The following is a 6,369-nucleotide window of genomic DNA, read 5'->3' on the forward strand; positions in this document are numbered from 1 at the left end:
ATTCAACCCAAACCATCAAATATTCATATCAACCATCCAAAAGTATATCATAGTAAAATAGTCATTAGAGTACGATTCCCAAAATCATAAAAGTACGGAAAACATGGGTGGATGCGATGCAATCATGTCGGGTCCGTCCCTTTCGAAATGGAAGTACCTAAAACCATAAACATAAAACTTAATGTATAAAGCTTAGTGAGTTTCCCAAAAATATCATATACCATAAATACATAACAATTAAAACATAATTGAGTCTATTTCACTCCCTTCAGTATCTTTCAATCTGTATTGGGTCTATTTCACCCATTCGGTCTCTTTCAACCGATACTGATTCTATTTCATCCCCTTTGGTCTCTTTCAACCGCTATAGGGTCTATTTCATCCCTACAGCTAAGCATACAATCATATCAACAAGAATCACAAAGACAACAAGCACATATAGGCATAACAGTGTCACAAAGATAAATATAATCCTACACATAATCTAGTGGCCGACATTGGTGCCTTCGACCCACGAGTACAGTGAAAGAGCTCACCTCAGTCTAAAGATAGACAAACCACACCCCCGGGTTACTGCTACTACGGCTCCTCACACTGAACATTCCAAATCTAACATGCCAAGGGGTAAAAGACCATTTTACCCCTTCCTTTAATGGGCCCCTCAACCCATTACCCAATCCCAAAAGACCTAAGGTCCAACAAGGCCCAGGAGACTTAAGGCCTAACAATGGCCCAAAAAGGCATAAGGCCTAATAATGGCCCAAACGATCTAAAGCCTAAAAGGGTTCCTTGTAAGTATGCTAAGCGTACCACAAGTACGCCCAACATACCAGCTTTCACTGAAAAGGGAAAACGGGGGGTCAAGCACGTACGCTCAATGTACGCCCCACGTACGTCCTAGCTAGCTAAAACCTCATTAAGCACTTAATGCTTTAGATCCAAACGTCCAAATTGCATATTCAACTCTTGGGGGAATGCCTTAAACGATAAAGTCTTCAACTTGACGTCTTTGCATGGCTCCAAGAGACCCAACATGCATTTGTAACACTCTAACACAATATTAAGACTATCAACTTATGTATGGTTAAGCTTAAACCTTCAAGATGCCATTTTTATGATTCTATAACCATAAATACCAAGAAATGACCAATACATGTTATGGAGTAACTCCTACTCACACAAACCAAACCAAGGGACCCAAATATGCCAAATATAATCCTAAATCTAGATCTAAGCTAAGGAGTCATAAGTTTGAAGTTTTATACCTACGGAAGCTTGCAAAGGTGAAGATAGTGTTGGATCTTCAAGCTCTAAGAAAAATAATCCTCCTCCAATGCGATCTTCTTTTTCTTCAACATGCACCAAACACACACAAGGATCAAATCTCTCTAAAAATGGATTAGGGTTTCGAGATAAAGCTTTTAGGTGACAATGAAGGCTGGTAATGAGAGAACCTTTGAGCATAAGGTGCTTAAATAGGGTCCAAATCCTAAAATATAGGGTTTGCCGCTGGCTTAAATACGCCCAAAGTACTAGGGGAAAGTCCCGTGTCCAAGTTTTTTCATGTTACACCCAACGTACCATGATTACGCCTAGCATACTGGGCCCATGTACAAAATCAATATCCACTTAGAATTTAAGGAAGTTTACTTGAAGACCGAACATTATAATTATCTTCCACTTAAATCAGACTTCATCCTCGAAGTCTGCCTCCACAAACAACTATGGGTAGTGCTCTCTCATTTCCTCCATGGGCTCCTACATCCATTCTGACCCCTTTTAGTGCTACCAATGCACCTTCACTTGACCCACCACCTTGTTTCACATGGTCTTCATCTTCTTTTCTAGGATCAAAATCGGTTTCTCTATGTAATGCAGGCGCTCATCCACCTGGATATCCTCCAAAGGAACCACTGCAGAATAATCAGCCAAACACTTCCGAAACTGAGAGACATGAAAAGTGTTGTGAATCTGACTGAGCTCCTCGAGTAGCTCCAAACAATACGTAACACTGCCCACCCGGGAAATAATCATAAAAAGACCGATATACCTGGGGCCTAGCTTTCCCCGCTTCCTGAATCGGATAACACCTTTCCAAGGTGACACTTTTTGGAGTACCACATCCCCAACCTAAAATTCCAAATCTGAATGATGTCTATCCGTGTAAATCTTCTGTCGACGTTGTGTGGTATGTAATCTCTCACACACCTACAGGGAAAGAACTCACCTCAGTCTAAAGATAGACAAACTACACCCCGGGGCTACTGCTACTAAGACTCCCCACACTGAATATTCCAAATTAACCCTAATAAATAATTAGGGTAACAACCCATAAAAGGTCCAAATTAAAATCTAACATGTTAAGGGGTAAAAGATAATTTTATCCTTTCCCTTAATGGGTCCTTCAACCTAGTAGCCAAGCCCAAAAGACCTAAGGTCCAACAAGGACCAAGAGACCTAAGACCCAACAATGGCCCAAAAAGGCATAACACCCAATAATGGCCCAAAGGACCAAAAGCCTAAAAACTGTTCCCAGTGAGTATGGTAAGTATACCAACAGTACGCTCGGTGTATCAGCTCAATTGTGTATGCTTATGTACGCCCCACGTTTGACCCAACTAGCAAAAACCTTATTAAGCACTTAATGCTTTAGGCCCAAAACGTCCAAAATACAGATCTATCTCTTAGGGAATGCCTTTATTGATAAAGTCATCAACTTGATGCCTTTGCATGGCTCCAAGAGACACAACATGCATTTCTGACATTCTTACTTCATATCAAGACAATCAACTTATGCATGGTTGAGCTTAACCCATCAAGATAACATTTTTATGATTCTATAACTCCATTAATACCAAGAAATGAACAATACATGTTCTGGTGTAACACCTACTCAAATAAACTAAACCAAGGGACCTAAATATTCCAAATATAATCCCAGATCTAGATGTAAGCTAAGGAGTCATAAAGTTTGTAGCTTTATACCTCCAAAAGCTTGCAAAGGTAAAGAGAGTTTTGGATCTTCAAGCTCTAAGAAAACTAATCCTCCTCCAATGAGCTCTTCTTCTTCAAGATGCACCAAACACACACCAACACACATAGAAGGATCAAATATTTTTGAAAATAGATTAGGATTTCAAGATGATGCTTTTAATGGACAATGGAAGCTGGTAAGAGAACCTTGGGGTATAAGGTACTTAAATAAGCTCCAAACCATAAAATTTAGGGTTTTCCCTAGCTTAAGTATGCCCAACGTACCATGTGTATGCCCAAAGTAATAGGGGAAAGTCTCGTGTCTATGTTTTGCCATGGTACGCCCAGCGTACCATGATTATGCCCAGCGTACTCGGCCCATGCACATAATCAATACCCACTTAGAATTTATTTAATTTTACTTGAAGACAACGTGTTACACTTGAAGACATAATACCATGACATAGTGATCACGCAGCATGACGTGCTGAGTGGAAGATTCTCGACCAATGAGCTAACCTTGAGAATACGGGATATCTATAAAAAAAAACCCTGATGTGGTGCCTTTCAACCATGTCGTGGTGGCTAGATATATGGAAACTATATATATATATATATATATATATATATATATATATATATATATATATCCTCTTATTAGGTCGAATGGAGAGACATATAGCTGATTTTCTGAGAAAGATCATAACCAAACCCTCTGGAAAGCTTGGAGAATATCAGGAATCGATTTGAGTTTAAAAGTTGAAAACATATAGAAGAAATCTACATAGATATAATTTTTTTGCTAACATACTCATGTCTAGTCATAATTGCATGGATTTTGTGTGTTTTTCTGCTATTATGAGAGGCTAAAAACGTTATACTTCTGTTTGGTGAAGATGAAGCTAATCCTTATGTGTTGATTTCGATTTATGGATGGTATATGTTGCTTTTACCAGTGTTTGATAATTAAGCCTTGACATGTTTTAGTTCTAGTTTTTATTGCTTATTAATCAATTTCTGTATGATAGTTGATCATTATAATTTCATGAAATTGTCACGTAATTATTTATGATCATTAAATAATTAGAACCAGGAGTAAGCACGTATTAGATAAAGTAATTAAAACTAGTAGCTTTAACTGTTTTAGAGAGCATAATTAATCTTAAGTTATGTTTGGTTGCTTAACTTGATTATAGGAAAGTAACTACTATCATTCATAGTCTATTTTGTGCTCTTTATCAATTTGGTTTTTAACTTTTGCTTGATCATTGCATGGTAACTCATAAATTGGTATGTCTAGATATTTGATCATAATAGCTAGTTAACAAATTGGTAATCAATACATTTCATTTAATCCACTAGAAATTAACCATAGGAGAGGGGAAATCGGAACTGAACAAAAGTACTCCTTAATCTTGAAGTAAATTCGTTTTTATTAGTTTGCTTAGATGGTAATTTGATAGTTATTTTAATTAAGTTCTTCTGATCTTTAAAAATCAGTAAAAATCCTAATTTAAGTTTTTTTTATACTAATCAAAAGTAGTTATATTAATTAATTAAATTTCGTTCTGTGTATTCGACACCTGACTTACCCAAGCTATTCTATAATCTAAATAGGTACACTGCCGATGGGTGCATATATTTTTTGCGTCATTGCTGTGGAATTACTTATTTGATTTTAAGTTTAATTTCTTTTAGTTATCCGATCCTTTTTATGGGGTAAAAACCGCAAAAAGTTATTTTTATGCATTTTTTTTTGTCTTGGCAACAACCACATCGTGGTCATCTTTGCCACGTTATGGTTACATTTCCATCAATATTTAGTTTATTTATTTTTATTTGTTTTATGTGTTTTGTTTTATTTTGTTTTTGTTTTCAGTGATTTATGACCCAAGGATCCAAAACTTCGATAGTTCCACCACTTTATGATCCTGAATCAGCTTTTCATAAAAAGAAGGATAAAAAAAATCTTCCAATCAACAAACACTTTCGAGTACAACACATTTGAAAGCTTTGAAAGAACTCTGAACGCGAAGGGCATTGATTATGACTTAGGAATTGAGAGTGAATAAGAAGAAGACATAAAGAGCTAATTTGAAGAGATGGCAGACATCACATGAATGACTATGGGAGATTACAAGAAGCAGCTCTGTGAGGATAATGGACCAGGTATTGTTTCGTCTGTGACTCCAACTGAAAGAAGTTTTGAGCTCAAGGGGCATATTCTATCAATGCTCAAGGACATATATTTTCCAGGAATGAATATGAAGATGCAATCAAACACATCGATGAAGTTAAGGACATTACAAACTACTTCAATGTTTTGAACGTGCCATGAGACTCAGTGTTCTTGAGGATGCTTCCAGTGATATTTACCAATGAAGCTAAACTTTGGTTGAAATCACTCGCACCAGGATCCATTACTACATGGGCTAATCTTCATGAAGCTTTCATTGAGAAATTCATCCCGCCTTCAAAGATCTCAAAGCTAAAGAAAAAGATTGATGATTTTCAATAAAAAGTTTGTGAATCCTTATATGAAGCATGGGATAGATACAAAGGGTTTTCTAGGAGATGTCCTCAACATGATTTGAATATCCAACAAGAAGTATCCATTTTCTATGATAGGATTAATGTTACAACGAGACGACTTATTGACTCTAAAGGACCAATGACAAAGAAAGAATTGGCCACCATTAAAGAGTTAATTGAGGAATTTGCAAAACACTAACATGAATATCATAACCCACGAGAAGATGTTACTAGAGGTAAAGGAGATGGAAGGAATGATAACATGGTTGCAATCATTGCTAAACTAAAGAATATGGATATACAAATGAAGAAATTGGATCAGTCTATAGACGTTATAAGAGTTGGATGTGACAATTGCCATGGGCCACATTTCAAGAAGGATTACGATTTGGATGAGCATGGGAATAAGAAAGTGCAAGTGTTTTACTATAGTGGTGATAAATTTGATGAAGGTTGGAGAAAGCCGAAAATGGAGTGGTTTCCTAATCACGAGTATAAGAAGCAAAAGGATGAGAAATATAGAGAAACCGGTTAAGGTTACTACCAAAAAGAACAACCACCACCCGAGAAGAAATTGGATTTTGAGTCAATACTAAATAGGTTTATGAAGCCTCTAATAAAATACACAATACTTGTTTTGGTCAAAAAATGAATGAACTAAGATCGACCAAAGTGTATGAGAGGCTGTGATGTTAAGAATAAAGCAAGTATGAAATGTAAATCAAAGTGAAACAAGTTGTTTACAAGGAAAGACCTTGATCCTTGCTAGGATCTCCGACATAAAACCTTAGGAGGTGATACTGATAACCTGTCTTGATGATTTTATTAATTGAAATGATTGATTACAAACAAAATGTAAAGAGT

At 36.5% G+C, this 6,369-nt stretch overlaps 1 non-coding gene across 1 annotated transcript; it reads right to left on the reverse strand.

The window, feature by feature from the left end:
• Window positions 1–5,458: 5,458 nt before the first annotated feature.
• Window positions 5,459–5,565, reverse strand: LOC145003561 (small nucleolar RNA R71). Its single transcript, XR_013662017.1, has one exon. It is a non-coding gene; the product is annotated as a small nucleolar RNA R71 (small nucleolar RNA).
• Window positions 5,566–6,369: the final 804 nt, after the last annotated feature.

The sequence above is a fragment of the Lactuca saligna genome, chromosome 6, assembly GCF_052625555.1.
Source record: "Lactuca saligna cultivar CGN05327 chromosome 6, ASM5262555v1, whole genome shotgun sequence".
Classification (NCBI taxonomy): Eukaryota; Viridiplantae; Streptophyta; class Magnoliopsida; order Asterales; family Asteraceae; genus Lactuca; species Lactuca saligna.